General features: G+C 40.7%; 1 protein-coding gene across 4 annotated transcripts in view; it reads left to right on the top strand.

The window, feature by feature from the left end:
- Positions 1–8,118: 8,118 nt before the first annotated feature.
- Positions 8,119–15,454, top strand: part of LOC116323724 (cell migration inducing hyaluronidase 1) — a 195,401-nt gene continuing 188,065 nt past the window's right edge. For 2 of the 4 annotated variants that reach the window (XM_039622722.1, XM_039622579.1), the window contains exon 1: positions 8,147–8,236. The gene's annotated coding sequence lies outside the window, so the exon portion shown is untranslated. Of the gene's footprint in view, positions 8,241–8,815; positions 8,930–15,454 lie in introns of those variants that run through there. The other 2 variants (XM_039622636.1, XM_039622679.1) reach the window with 2 other exon arrangements.

The following is a 15,454-nucleotide window of genomic DNA, read 5'->3' as shown; positions in this document are numbered from 1 at the left end:
AGCAGATATACCTGAGAGGAAGATTGCTGAGGTCTTTTGAGAAATGATATGACTAACCTTTTTCTTTTAATTTCCTAAGCTTGGGTGAAGCATTTTGAGTTTGACACATAAGATATGTCAAAAAGGGGGGATTTAAGGTTTAATTGGGGATTTAAGGTTTAATTTGAAATAACGGGTTTAGGATCATTTTCTGACTTGTTAGGTGTCTGATAATTTAAGTACGGTAAAACTTATGCATAAGTGATTGGTTATATGCTTAAGCTTAACTGATTGAAAATCTCTGATTTGGGTTGGATGTGTTTTAGTAGAATAAGCGTTTATAATTATTTCATACACACATTGCCTTGTGCTCATAAAGAGCTGTTAAGCACTCAGCCTTAAGAAGGTCTTAAGCTTCGTTCAGCGTGACTGTCTGAACTGGTATATTGCAGGGATGGCGTGGAGTGTAATGAAGGAATGCACAACATGCTTACATACACAAACATCACATAGATTTATTTTCTAGGGTAAAGGTGGAAGACATCTTGCTTTATTTCTGCTTAGCAACTAGTGATGCAGAATGTGTTAAAGATAAGTATGCAATAAGTGAACAGGAAACGTGTGGGGGTGAGACGGGTGAAACAAAAATGTTGTAGATAATGGAAACTTGTCTAACTGTCATTAACGGTAACTTTTGCATGTTATGCTTGAAGCAAAAAGAGGCGTAAATCCTGATAGAAAATCTTGGAGTGTGCTTTCTAGCGGAGATTTAGGCTGACATGGGGATGGTGTATATCTTACCCTGGGTGTGTTTAATAGAACTAAAAGTGTTGCACACACACATAAAGAGCATTGACATTAAGTAAATTAAGATTAAGTAAAGTTAATATAAAGGATAGAGCCCAGAACATGATATTGTGAACCAACTTTGAATGATTAAAGGACCTTAGATGAACACAGTAGATTAGTGAGGTGTAGCAGAGAGAGGCGTTTTGTTTTCTATCCTTTACAGGGGAAGATTTCCACGAGAGAGGGACCCAGAAGAGGAGCACAGACTACTTAAGCATGAAGTGTTCTCAAGTGGGAGCTGGCGTTTTATTACTTGATTACCTAGAAGACATGAGGTTGTTGTCTCACTCGCTGAGCCAGAGGACGGCGAGAGAGGGTCAGAGCGAGGGCAGGGGACCTGGGAACGGTGTTGCGGTGCCTATGATGCCATTAATGGGGTTAGAGGCGGCTGAATGGACTAAGGAGTGACACAACAAACGGTGGGGTGACGTATCTGGAAGAGACGTCAAGAGAGGGAATTGTGGGATTAAAGAAATCATTTTACTGCTACAATATAATCTACAGCATTGATATTGTGTTAAGATGGTTATTAAACATGCTGGCCTCAGATTAACCTTTATTACAGATGCAGTTATAACCATTTTATACACACATTGCAGTTCTGTGCTCATTAAAAGAGTTGAAGCTCAGCCAAATTAATTAAAGGTCAGAAGCTTTGCGTGGCGCAACGTCCAGGCAATCTATTGTGTAAGGGCTTTGAGCTGGAAAAGGTAAAATTGCAATACATGCTTACAAAACACACATATAACATATATAACCTAGAAACAGGCCTGAATGTATTCAGCAACATGTTGCACTAGAGTTTACTTGACAACAGGTGACAGAAGAAGAGGACAAGTCCATGGGGACCTCAATGGCCTGAGACCATCGCCTTATTTGGAAGAAGATGCCAGAAAGGGGAACTTCTGTGTCTGCATTTAGCTCTTAAAATTGCTCATGTCTGTAAAAGAGGCAAATAATGTTCTCAAGATGCAAATTATGTGCTTGTAAACGCAAGAGGGGGCATTATAATACCCTGATGATATAAAAGCAATCTGAAGTGTATTTCTGATGGAGATCCATGCTGATTGTGTGCAGTAATTATCTCCCCGCGCGTGTGTTCAAATAAAATCATTGTTTTGTATTGTTTTGTACTCTTCCTCAATATTTGAACCCGTAACACTAGTTTCATTTCATTAAGAGAGACATTTGCAGCAACAGTACTGAAGCCATACTGGGTTCTCTGCATTGGCTCCCTGTTAAATCCAGAATCTAATTTCAAAGCCTGCTCCTCACTTACTGTACAAGGTCCTGAATAATCAAGCCCCATCTTATCTTAATGACCTTATAGTACTGTATTACCCCAATAGAGCACTGCCTCCCATTCTAGTACTAGTACCCTAGGAACCACAAGTAAGCCCGCAGTCTGAGAGCAAAGAGCCTTTAGTTTTCAGGTCCATTTTCTGTAGAAGCAGCTCTAACTTTGGATTCAGGAGACAGACATTTTCTGTACTTTTAAGATTAGGCTTAAACTTTCCTTATTCATTAGGCATATTGTTAGGGATGGATCAGTTGAACCTGACTCCTTCCTTGGATGTACTGCAATACGCCTAGGCTGCTGGGGGCTTCCCATCATTCACTGAGCATTTCTCCTTCATTCACCTCTTTTAACTCTGTGTTTGTTTATACACCATTTTGCATTTAACTATTAGTTATTATTAATCTCTGGCTCTCTTATAGTGTGTATTTTATACTGTCAACCTCTGCTCTCAGCTGTTGTGGAAGATGTACCAACTTAAATGCACTGACTGAGTCCATGACAAATTAAATAGCTGATGCTATCGGATGGCTGACCACTGCATCCACTGGGATTGTTCTTTCCATTCATCCACCTTTTTAAACACTTGGGTTCCAGGGGGGCTGGAGCCTCTCCCAGTTGTCAGGTACATTCTGTACAGGGTAGACTCTGTACAGGTTGCCAGTCCATCACAGAGCAACAGATAACAACAGATGATCACCAATTAGCCTAACATGCATGCCTTTGTCCATGGGAGGAAATGGGAGAGAACCCACACAATCACAAGAAGAAAAATGCAAAGTCCACACAGAAAGGTCCTTGCCCTGCCCTGATTTCACATCCTTTGGCCCAGGGAAGAAATGACAGTGTAACATCATCAAAAGACTGTGGGACCACTGTTTCCTCTAAGCTGTGCGCGTGCTGACGTGATCTCTGAACACAGAAAATCTGCACTGCGCACAAAAAAAAATCCAGGCTGAAAAATAAAAAAACACATAACAATTCATTCTGTGCCATTTTGTTAGTCAGTGAGTGAGTGGTGACTGGCTGCTCTGGCCAGTAATGCAATTCACATACATATTTTCGCAGCTAATCAAAGCCATTAACCGGCGTTAGCAAGCAAAACAGTGTGGCCGATGTGGAGTGAAGACGATGTGTACAACCATTGGAGATGTGAGAAGGACAGACAGAAAAAATAAGGTGAAATTTAAGTTCTCAATCAGCTTTGTGCTTTTTCTAGTGTAATTTATTAGGAATGTTCATCTATAATAGTTAATAATTATTAAATGCTATTACTATGAGTAGTAGAAATGCTAATAAAAACAGTGTAATTATATATTTTACAGCGTTAAGGGAATTTTCACATTATCACATGCTTGTGCTACAGCACACATGTAATTATGCAAAATGTGAAAGTTTTAATGAGAACAAAATGTTATCTCTAATAGGGGTACATGTCTCAAGTCTTCCAGAACAGGAGCCCCACCCTGACCCCGGAAGGAGGACCTTCACACCCAATGTGAAAGAAGCAGAGGGGGTTCAGCTGGGACAAAGTGTGCAACACAGGAAAAATAAGATGAAATTTAAGTTCTCAATTAGAATTCTGCTCATCTCATGTCATTTATTTACAATTTTTATCTATGGATATTTATCATTAAATGCTGTCACTAGTTTATGAGTAGTAGAAATGCATATAATCATATATATACTGTATTTTGCAGACAAAGAGTTACAGGACTCTCTCCCAGACAACAGTAGGACAGTCTCACCCAGTGCATAGCAGGAGCTTCAGACTCTGGCTCATACTCATAATACAAGTCAGAGCTTTATAATAAAAATCCTAAGTATGTTTTCAATATTGGAGTTTATAGTCAGCTTGGTTTGGTTAGCAGTTTATGTTTTGCCATAGCTAAAAATAAATATGTATACATCCAAATATGTGAACATACTACACAGGCCATGAACAAGACTTTTGTCATTTTCATTGTAAGTGGGCTAAAGCCTTTAATTAAAAGCATTCTAACAGGAATGTAAATGCTGTAATTTGATTCTTTTAATAAACCATGTAACTTGGATGGATGCGTTGCTGGCATGACCACAGTGCAACGTCTGATGTTGCTCACAGTGGTCCAAGGGACCACTCAGGCAGTTAGCGTGCTTGCACAGTTTGCACCATATACTTTTTTGGAGTCCCTAATAATAACTGGAGGGAATTGCCACATATTGCAGAGTAGTTGCTCCCTAGCACAAGAAGCTCTGAATGGTATCCATGTGTGCATTGTTTGGTCTGGAAGTAAGCATGTGTACATTTCTGCATATGGTCCTGGATCTTTGACCCAGTGTTTTGAGTTTTGAACCGGTAAGTTTAGTTAATGCTTAATTGCATTGATCTTGATTCTTTACTTGTTTGCTGTTTAGTTTTTCTCCTTTGATTGTTTCTTTTGTAATTATCTGGTTGAAGTTGTTGTTTACTTTTTGTCATCTCTCCAGAGTATTTTGAGTTCTTGGTTTCTGCTTTTACCTTGTCCTTAGCTGAGGTTGTGTTTCCTTTGTATAGTGTTTTGAATTTTGTTTAAATTTTTTTTTTTTTTTTTAGATCTCCTTGGTTTTACACTCAGATCAGTCAGTAGAGTTTTGACTGTATTTTCAACTTCCCTAATGTTTTTTGTATCTTCTTTCTTTGCTAAATTGCTGCCGGTGTTATTTGATTGTCGTGTTTACTGATTTACTTTACCTGTGAGTTTTTTCCCCAGTTGTGTTCAGTCTTTCTAATTACCCTTTTTTAAGCCCTCAGTTTTCCTGTCTTTTATTGTGTCCCAGCCTGAGTTTTTCCTGAATAGATTGGTGGTTTTGCCAGTAAAATTGAACAGATTGCCCATTTCAGAGAAAGAAAGTCCAAATGATGCACTGGACAGTTTAGCTGAGAGTGTCAGAAGGTCCTGCTGGCAAATGCCACTGGTCTGGCAATCTTTCCATCAGGCGGAAACTGTAGGAGGACGGCTCCAAGGCCATCAAAAGAAACAAGAGCTGCAAGGATGAAGCCCATCTGCATTAAAATGGGCTAATGTGACACTACGGACAAGTTCTTGTTTCAAAGCCCTGAATGCTTGTCTCCACTGCACATGAGAAAACCATCTGTTGATGCTCAAGTTCTACCTGTTCAAATGACGTATAGACCATAAGGTTGTCCAGGTAGCATAATACACTTAGATCATCCTGTTGTACTCATTAAGGCCAAATGGGGAGGAGAATGCTTGTGTTTTCTTTTATCATCCTCATGGAGTTTGACATTGTACAACCCTGTGAGGTCCATTGTACAGAAGGCATTTCCACCGAGTGCAGCAAAGTGCATCCGACTCATGAGGCAATGCATGTGTGTCTTTAACTGTTCTTACATTCAACCATCTGAAGTCATTAGAAATGTGTAGGTAACCATTCAGCTTGACAACCAAGACAAGCGGGGATGAGGATTCACTTTGAGACTTTTGGATCCCTGACTCCTCTATTTCAGTCAGAGCAGCATTCCAGTATTATTGCTGTAGATCCTACTGGTGTGGATCAGTAAATGAATGTCTTGTTCACTCCTGGCAGATGTCATCTGTGTGGATAAGGTGGCTCTGTAGTTGATATCTGTGACCAGTTTTGTTGATGATCTGGCTGAGAGGATTCAGGCTTATGCAGAACAGCAGTGGGGACAGACCATCTCCTTTGTAATGCCCACACTTGATGACATGTGGACTCTAGTGTTTTCACCACATCCCCATCAAATTAAAGATGATGGCTCTTTAGGGTCCTGTTGATCTAGTTCCAGGCATTCTAGGATCCATGTGTGAGGCAAATGTGGGGGCCAATCAGTGGTATCAATTCCTTCATCCTTCAGTAACTGCCTGCATATGCTTGCCACACAAGGCTGGATGTTGTTGTTCACCAGGAGGAACCCAGGACCCACTGCACAAGCGTAGGGTCTGACAATGGGTCCAAGGTTTTCATCCCAAAACCTAATGGCAGTCAGGGTGCTGTTGCCTAACCCGTAGAGGTTTGATTGTCCCTCCATTGATATGCCTCCACAAACCATCACTGATCTACCACCAAACTGGTCATGCTGAAAAATATTACAGGCAACATAACAGCGGTAAGAAGGACCCAAGGCACCCAGCGTTGAAGGTACGTGGATGCTTTATTTACAATACTCTCTTTGATTGTGCAGCTTTCCAGCTATCTTCTAAGTGACACTGCGGAACCTATTGAAGTAGTGAGGCATGAACAGCTGATGGAGAATAGCTGTGTGGGCCAACCTCCCCTGTCACCAGACCCTGAACCCTCTGCTCCACCCCTCCCCTGCAGCTGAGCCACAAACCACACCCCACCACAGTAACATTGTCTTGAGTTGCATGTGCACAGTGTGAACCTGTTCTCATCTGTGAAAACCACAGGATGACAGTGGTAGACCTACCAATTCTGGTATTCTGTGGCAAATGCCAGTTGGGCTCCATGGTGCTGAACAGTGAGCACAGGGCCCACTAGAGGATGTTAGGCCCTCAGACCACCCTTGGGAAGTCTGTTTCTGATTGTTTGGTCAGAGATATTTACACTGGGAGCCTGCTGGAGGTCGTTTTGTATGCTCATCTTGTTCCTCCTTGCACAACGGAGCATCACCTCATGCGGCCAGCTGCGACACTGACCCTAGCAAAATGCAAAATGCAAAAACAAAAAATGGTGGGGAAAAAAACTAGTGGAAAAAACCAGCAACAACAACATCAGAACAAATGTCAGTGGCCTCCACCAGTAAACTTTCCGTTCACAAGCCAATGCATGCATCAGGTGCAATCAGCATGCAGTTTGAGGGAGTCAGTCATCAAACCACTGCCCCTTTGATTAGTGTGCAACCTGCTCTACCTTCAGCACACAGCCCACTAGCTAACCTTGTGACCTTGCACCTCTGAGTATTTCCAAGAAAAGACTTGAAGAAATTCTTCACTGATGTTCTGTGTGTCATGTTCATGATAATAGGACAGATGGAAAGATCAGCAAGTCCAGACCTGTTTGCAATAGCTTCTTTCACTTAATAACTAAAACTTGCCTTAAATTATGTGAAATACCAAATAGAACTTTTTAAAAGGCGAATTCTAAAGTAAAAAAAAAAAAAAAAATTATTATGAAAATGAATGGTGATATTAAACCAGTCAGCAACAAACATAAACCCACCTTTCCATCTTGTGCCAGTTAATCCTTTTGGTCCTGTTGGTTGCGGGGTGGGGTCTCTGTGCCTCAGCTTGTTCCCGTGCATCATACAGATGCGCAGATAGACTAGGATATGGGAAGTTTGGTCAGGTCATCGCCTTGGGCTCTTTGTTGTTTTCTTTTGACTGTTCCTCAGCAGTTTTACAAATGTGGATGGGTGAATTCAGTGCTTATATTATATATCATATTATTATATTATATTATGACTTTTATTTTGATACTATGTGAAGTTATTTCAGTCAGCTGATTTATTTTCTCATTTTTATTAATATTTAAAGATCTTTACACAGCTTTTCTTGGACGTGTTTTCTCAATAACTTGGAGGAAGTGTTCTGAAGTTTGTAGATAGACCTAATCATGCAAGTCCTCTCTGTGGTGTCGTGAAGCACAGTTATGAACATTTTATTACTTTTTACTGCGGTCTTAAAACCACCTAAACGGACAGACAGTATCTCCCGATGATGATTTCTGGCAGTACGGAGAAGGCTTTCAAACAAATTGACATCTTACAACAAATAAATTTACGAGTTCGTGGCCTGTGCGTTTTATTATACATGTTTTCATTTATTTATAGACTTATTTGTTTTTCCTAATACTTTTTTTTCCACATCAGTTTAAAAATCCTGGCAACACCCATGCACAGCACTTCCAAACAGCCAAAAAATGTAAACATGGTTCCAAATTTCTTTCTCTCTCTCTCTCTCTCTCTCTCTCTGTCACCCACCCACACGCACAGTGGGCGTGTCGTTCTTCCAGCTGGAGTAAATAGAGGCGGCGCTGCAGCATGCGCTCGGACAGGGACACCGGCTGACACATGAGCGCTCCCTTCATCACTGCTCTGCTCCGCCCTGCGCCTTTGCGGACTCTGGGACGAGACACGGATTGTATGAGGTCGGTAGGTGTCTGCGGATTCTAACACCTCTCTCTCTGGGCGTGGGCGAGCTGTACATGGTGAGGTTGTGGTGAGGGGTTATGTGTTTGTTGGTCACGGCGATCTACAGGTGTGCAGGGAAAAGATGCGTGTGAATGTGTTTTAAGTGCGCTTATCGCGTGTTACTGAGGAGATCGCAGTTCACCAGGTGGACTCAGCAGCGGGTCCGGGCAGGTTTGCTGAACGCACGTCGCCCGTCCTGCCACGACTTGCGGGCAAAGCTAAGCGCTCCCGAACACTTGGTGCTGATTGGACCGTGCAGCATTCGGCACACGCCTGATAACTTGCCCACCAAACAGCCCGCATCAGCTGCGTGCAGCTGCAAACCGCAGGCTGAAACTGTGAGAGTACAAATGTGGCGAGTACCTTTCTGAACGCAGCCGGGCTTAGAGCGGTCCTCTGTGGCGGCTGCGCCTTCAGATGCTGCCAGGGGCAGCTTTTCATTTGTGGGCAGCATCTATAAAATATAACCTGAGCTCAAGAGTGTGACAGTACATCTCTCTGAGGATGTTACAAGCTCAGCCACAAATAGAGCAAAAAGCAACAACAACAACAACAACAACAACAAAAACCTTGAGCAACGTTTTATTCCCGCGCTGCTGTTCACCACCAGAGGAAGCAAGTGGAGTCTGCTCTCCACTCTGCTCCAACAGGTTAGTGACCATCATCCTACATAATCTCCGGGCGGTAGCTGAGTAGTAGTTCAAAGTTTAAAATTCTCAAACACACCACCCCAAGCTTCTGTCTATGCATCCGACTCAACAACTGTTTGTAACATTCTCTGTCAGACCACATTAATGGGTGAGACAAAAGAATGTGAGACAAATTGATGGGATGGTTGGATGCAATATTCCGCTACCACCTGCAGGTGGTGGTCATGCACATTTGCTAGCCATCATTGAGAAAACAAAACAAAACAAAAAAAGGGAGAAAAAAATTAGAGAAAAAATGTACTACCATCGACCAAACTGATGTGTAACACTAAGATTTTCTGCTGCTGGATTAGCAGGAGAAACGTGCAAAAGCCTTTCATGTGTGGAACTCCACAGCCAGCGCCAGCTGTAGTATAACTATAGTGAGTATAGCTAACCAGTTCTGAGTATTAAATTGAGTTTTTGTTTAACATAGAATGTATTGCATTAAGAAGTTAGATGACTTGGGTAAGTGTTTGATGTTATGGATATACACAAACGGCTTACAGAGATGGTGCACAGGTCAACACAAATTTGAGACAAATGGAGTCATCTAAGCCAGGTGGTGCATAATTTCAGAGTAAGCTCAGATCTCAAAACCTAATGCAAATATCAATATGTAACTTTGTTTTTTAGTTGTTCCTAGTTAGCTCACAGTTGTTTAAAGCCTGTAACAAAATGAGATTAAACTAATTTCAGTTTAATACCATGTTAATGACACCACACTATTGCACTGTCTTCATGTCAGCATTTTGACATACAGATAATTATTACTTGAGCATGTGTCTGTACTGCCTTCTTTAAATCTTGATAAATGTTTCTGCTACAAAATGTGCAAGTCATTTGGAACCTGTGCTTGGCCTGATGGAGTGATGATGCTGCAGAGATGTCTGTGGCTCACTGCTGTCTTATCGTGGTGCTGTTCAACTTGCCATCATCATGGCATCCTCTCTGGACAACAATGAATTTGATATGGGACCACAATACATATACAAAACCACAGTTTACGTTCATATGTACAATGTGTAGCATTCTTGTCAAAATTATTTGGTTCTGAGTGGCCTGCTCTTACAAAAATGGTTATGCAACTAACTCAGACTGACTAAAGTGCTAGCAAGAAGAGACTCAGCCTGGGGAGGTTGTCAGAATATCAGCAAGGCGTGTAGAAAATCTTGAACATAAATGAGCTGAGTGGGAGAGATGAGTGCTGGGCTGTGCAGCTGGAGTTAGGAGTAAGGGTTACATGAGTGAAGGTGTAAGCCAGTGGAATTTCCTTTCATCTATAGCTGACTTGCAAATGTACAAGCTGTTGCAAGATCTGGTGTTTGTGTGTGTGTGTGTGTGTGTGTCAGTAAGAAGCTGTCAGAGAGCTCTTCTTATTATAGACTTGCATCACTTCTGAATCGGCAGCTGCTCTGATGTGTCTGATCCTCAGGGACTGGTCTGGGATCAGCTGCTGTGGCTTGGTCTATCAAAGACTAATATGTCATTGCATTGACGTTCTGTTGGGAATGAGGAAGAAGTAATTTGGTTTAATCCACTGTTTTGTTTATTCCCACCACCAACTCACTTCTAACAGATACTTTGTGGTTTTGTACTATCTGACCAGCTTCTTTACTTTTGTTGTGATTATTGTGTTAAACTAGAGGTGTTTGTCACTTACATCAAAATGTAATTTAAGCCTCAAAGAACTGATACAGTTGTTCTTTGTTCAAGAAATGCTACTGCTTCTAGTCAAGGGGACACAGTGTGTGATGTATTGAACTTAGGAGCATTGTCTGATAACTGTAGTGTTGCGTTGTTGGTACACTGTCATGGGTTAAAAAAAAAAGGTTTTCTAAAGGGTCGTATTTACCCCAAACCACAGGTGAAAACATCTATAGGGTGAATCAAAAAGAATCATCTGTTTTCTTAAAGTAATGTACATGGAAACCTGTGGTAAATTTTAAAATACAAAACTTGAAATGTTTACAAGTGCTCAGTGTCTTCCCCTCTGGACACTATTTGTTCCATACTGTGAGCATGTCTCGAGCCAGTGCTGTTGTTATGCTACCTGCTGCCAGCCACGTGAAACTTGCAAATCTCCCTCTCTAACAATACATGTTTTGATCATTACCAGTGAATGGCAGTAAATAACACATTGAAATCAATTTATTCTTTTTCATACACCCTGAATTTTTTTTGTTTTTTATTTTTGTTGTTCTTTTTCAGTATCACATCATTGTTATGTTGGAAAAACGAAGCCACTGCCAATCAGACACACGGTGGACTGAAACCTGACAGTACTTTTTCTGCCATCGATTCTGACAAGACCCCCCACACTGTGTAAAATGTAGCACCAGCTGTGACTGACCATTCTTTACAGATTGCTGTTGACACTCACTGTACCTCTTTCCTGACCTCCTCTATACATACTGACAAAGATTTGAGCCAAGAATCTTAAGATTGGATTTGTCACTCCATCAAACATTTTGCATTTTCCGCTGGCACCATTTCTGTTGTGGCGTCGGCAAACAGTTGATGGATCAACTCAGTCAGGTGTTGTGTCAGGTATTTGCTGCATTGTTTTTCCTGCCCTGTTTCTTAAGAAGATGAATTTTGAATACTGTTCATTTGCTGTAGATCCTTGCCAACACGTGCCAAGTTTGTAGGTAGTAGTTCTTTGGGAATCACCTTCTTAGTGCAACAGTACAATTTTAATGGCTGTCAAACTGCATTACTTTGGCATTTTTTCATAGATTCAGCTGAAGAATTTTAAACAAATTGTGTTTTTTGTGACAGGCTGCTAGCGACAAAGTGCTTAAAAATACAATTTAAAATTGGTTCTTTGCTAAATTGTTATGTGCCTTTTGTATTCTTCAGAGGTCAGTAATAAGTAGCAAAGGAACAACAAAAGACATTCCTCTGAAAATGTTTATGTACAAGGACTGGACTAAATATGAGTGAAGAGGCAGATTATGTTTAGAAAGACCTTCTGAAAGCCTACAGAACTTTTGTTAAAGATGACACTTAAAAAAGTACAAGACATTCAGGCTGAAATGAGGGGTAGCTCAAGTTCCTTTCCTAAACTACCATTAGTTTGTCAGTATTACCTGTATACAGCACACTGCTACAGTCGACATACTCAAATGTCAAATTTGGCTTTGTCAGCTCACAATTCATCCACCAAAAATATTCTTTCCTACTTTCATTCTCTTCTGCTTTTCTGAGAAAAACAATCTTGTCTTTGAAAAAGTTTGCTTTTCTCTCTTAGTTCATGGCTATTCCTGACTAAACTCTTGTTTGTGTTCAGAGGAAATTGCAAGCTTGGTGGTATAACCTGTACTTGACTTATAATGTATATAATGTAATGTTAAAGCATGTTTTCACCTTGCTCATGACGACACTTGTAGAAATGCAAATCCCACAGTGAGTTACAGATGTAGAGCTTAGGGACCTTTAAAAATGTTCATAGAGTTGTACTTGAACTAGTCTTAAGATCTCAGAATCTCATTTCTCATAGCAAGTGAGTAAGAAAACTTTAAATACACACACACACATAATATGTCTGAAATCTCTGGCTTTTCTTGTATTATGTCTACTGTAAGCATTCCATTCCCAAAGTGAGGAACACAACTGTTGGCAGAGGAAAAAAAACATTTACTTTCCACACACACAGTCAACGACGTATAGTCAGTGGGAAGAACTGGCAAAGCGCTACTGCCGTGCATGACTGGGCCGGCAGCCAAAGGCCACAGTTTACTTGAGGAAACCATCAGCTTTTTAGCCTCAAGTGAAAGAGGAAAATTTTTCTCCCTTCCAGTCAGGCCTGTCAGCTGTACTTCTCTCTGCTTTCTCCTCTGGTATATTTTTAAGAAGAACGTTGTATTCATAAATGAAATGGCCAAGACAAAAGCTTTTGATGCTTTTTGTCTTTCTTTTTTTACCCTTGACCCTTCCATCATTTCTTAATTTGATGTGAAATTGTTTGGATTGGCTGCTTTCTTGTCTGGACTTTGTAGTCTGCAACAGAAGCTGGGTCAACCTGACTTAAAGCACCTCCACCCAGTCCATGTTCTTAATGATATGCAATGAGAAGCTTGCATGAACAACTGGGTATAAATTGATTCCAGGCATTGCCCTGGCATTGAAACAGACAGCTATTTTGGCTTTGTGTGCAAGCCTGTTATTTTTGTGGATGATGTGATCGAGACAGACAGAATACAGAGAGAGATCCACCTCAGCCTGCATGTGCATGCGCCTCTGCTGCTTAAAACGCACATACAGCAGCTACTTAAAAGCTCATGCTGAAATTACACAACACACACACACGTATGCCACACCCTTTTTGTTTGGATCCCAGGAGCCCAATTTAGATCAAAGTACTGAGAAAAGGGTGTAGTGTAGCATACACCCAATGAAATTTTTGTTTATCCACTTTTTGAGTTGCAATATTCAATTTACCTTTGTTGACTACGAAAGGACTTCCAGGAGTTTCCAGAATATATCGGATACATATTGCCAGCATGTTGATAAAAGGCTGACAAGCAGATTATGTTGAACAACAAAGACTGTCCTGCTACAAACTAACACCTGCTCACCAGATGTGCACAGAACTATTATTTTAGCCATGAATTTATTAATGGCCCATTCAAGCTCTTTGCTATCCTTGGTGCTTTGCTATCTTGTGGAAATTAAATTTTGCGTTGTAATTAACACCAATTTATTCTGTTGCTCTCATGTAGTTATTGTGATTTTTCATTTACAGTCTAAATTCACTGAACTGAACGAGCTGCAACAGAACAAGGTGAAACATGCAGCGAGTGAGAGAGAAAGAAATGTACTGCCTGCTAGATCAATAATTTATGCTCCCTCACACTGAAGCTTTAAAGATGGTCATTAAAGCTTCAATGATAAAACCTTCAAATCCATCCGTGTATAAAAAAGAAAGGTCTCCCTCCACCCTGGGTGGTGGTTTGTTTGCCTTCCTCAGACTTTTGCCTTAGGGCTCTGTGCAGATTCTTAGCAATATCTGTGCATTCCTCCTAAAAGAGACCTGGGATGTTGAGCATAGAATCTGCTGGGGTGGGGTGGGATGGGTGTGGGGGTTACAGCTCCTGTTACCAGTGGGAGCACTTTGAACTTAACCATCCATCTGATTCAGGTGTTCCTTCAACCCTTGGTACTTGTCAGTTTTTCTTGTGTCCCTTCGTTCTGATATATCTGTCAGCTGTGATTTTCACATGTATAACAACTGTAGTCTTTTGTTCCTTGTCAGCCGACACTGGGTTTGATTGGTTAACCAGCAGGTACTTGTCAGTCTTCCTGATGGCTGCTCACTCACTCACTAACTCTCACCTTCCTTCTTTCCATTGCTCTCAGAGTTTTGCGTGGAACTGCCTGTGTTGTGATGATTATGGTTTGGATTGGGTTTTTCTCTGTATTTATTATTGTGCTATCTACTGTACAATATAAAGCGCCTTGAGGCGACTTTTGTTGTGATTTGGCGCTATATAAATAAAATTGAATTGAATTGAATTGAATTGATTTTATTTCTGACTTCAAGCGCATGTCTTTTCTTCTTCTGATTTTTCACTGTGGTTGACGTCCTACCATCCTTGTCACGATTCCCCTTAGAGTGTATATAAAAATAAAACGCCTCACTAGACATAAAACTTAGTGGAAAATCGTGATTATGATTATTCTGCAGAAAAATGTTCTTCATCTGTGTCAAATTGATTAATATAACTGCTGCGTGAGATGAGAGTCATTTTAAATACTTTATATTTCATTCAATGTTCAGCATCATGTTAATAAATCATGTTTGCAGTGGCTTTCCTGTGAGGACTACATGTCTCTAAAAAATCTGCTTATGAGCTCAGAAGTATAGTATGAAAGTTTATATTAAAATATATTAACAAAAAATCAGCTAATTTAAAAGGCTTGAGGAAAGTGTGATACGGTTCTGTCAGTTTCTTCGGATGGGTTTAAAATATGAATGAAATTTGAAGGTGGCGTGTTGGTAAAACGGCTGGTTAAAAGTGCTGCATTCAGACATTCTCTTACATGCTAACTTAAACGTACCGCTGAGCCTGAACTTGGTCAACTTGCCTATTTTATGGACGTGGTCAGAAGTGCCATCCCCTTTCAGAGCGTTCCTTGTTAGTGTACTAAAGGAGTTATTAACATGTGTAGAGAAGCAAGATGAAACTAATCTGTTATGATGCTAAATCTCTGAAGTTTTTGTACTTGCTAATTACTTGACGTGTATGAAGCACAGGCCATAACTTTGAACAAGCTGCTGGCCTCTCAGCTTGCCCATCTTCAGTCATTGTTAATTGGAGACAGACACACCCGTATAATAGAGAGAGCTACAGTCTTCAATGAGCACAAAATAAGCTGAGCTTTCAGTGACAATAGACAATTGTAGCCACAAAATAGCTATAATGTAAAGGATGAATTCAAACGGGCGAGGAGCTTCATGACAGTGCCTGTCTGAGATTAAAG

This window comes from Oreochromis aureus, linkage group 1, assembly GCF_013358895.1.
Source record: "Oreochromis aureus strain Israel breed Guangdong linkage group 1, ZZ_aureus, whole genome shotgun sequence".
Lineage (NCBI taxonomy): Eukaryota > Metazoa > Chordata > Actinopteri > Cichliformes > Cichlidae > Oreochromis > Oreochromis aureus.
This window is presented reverse-complemented; position numbering and strand designations above follow the sequence as displayed.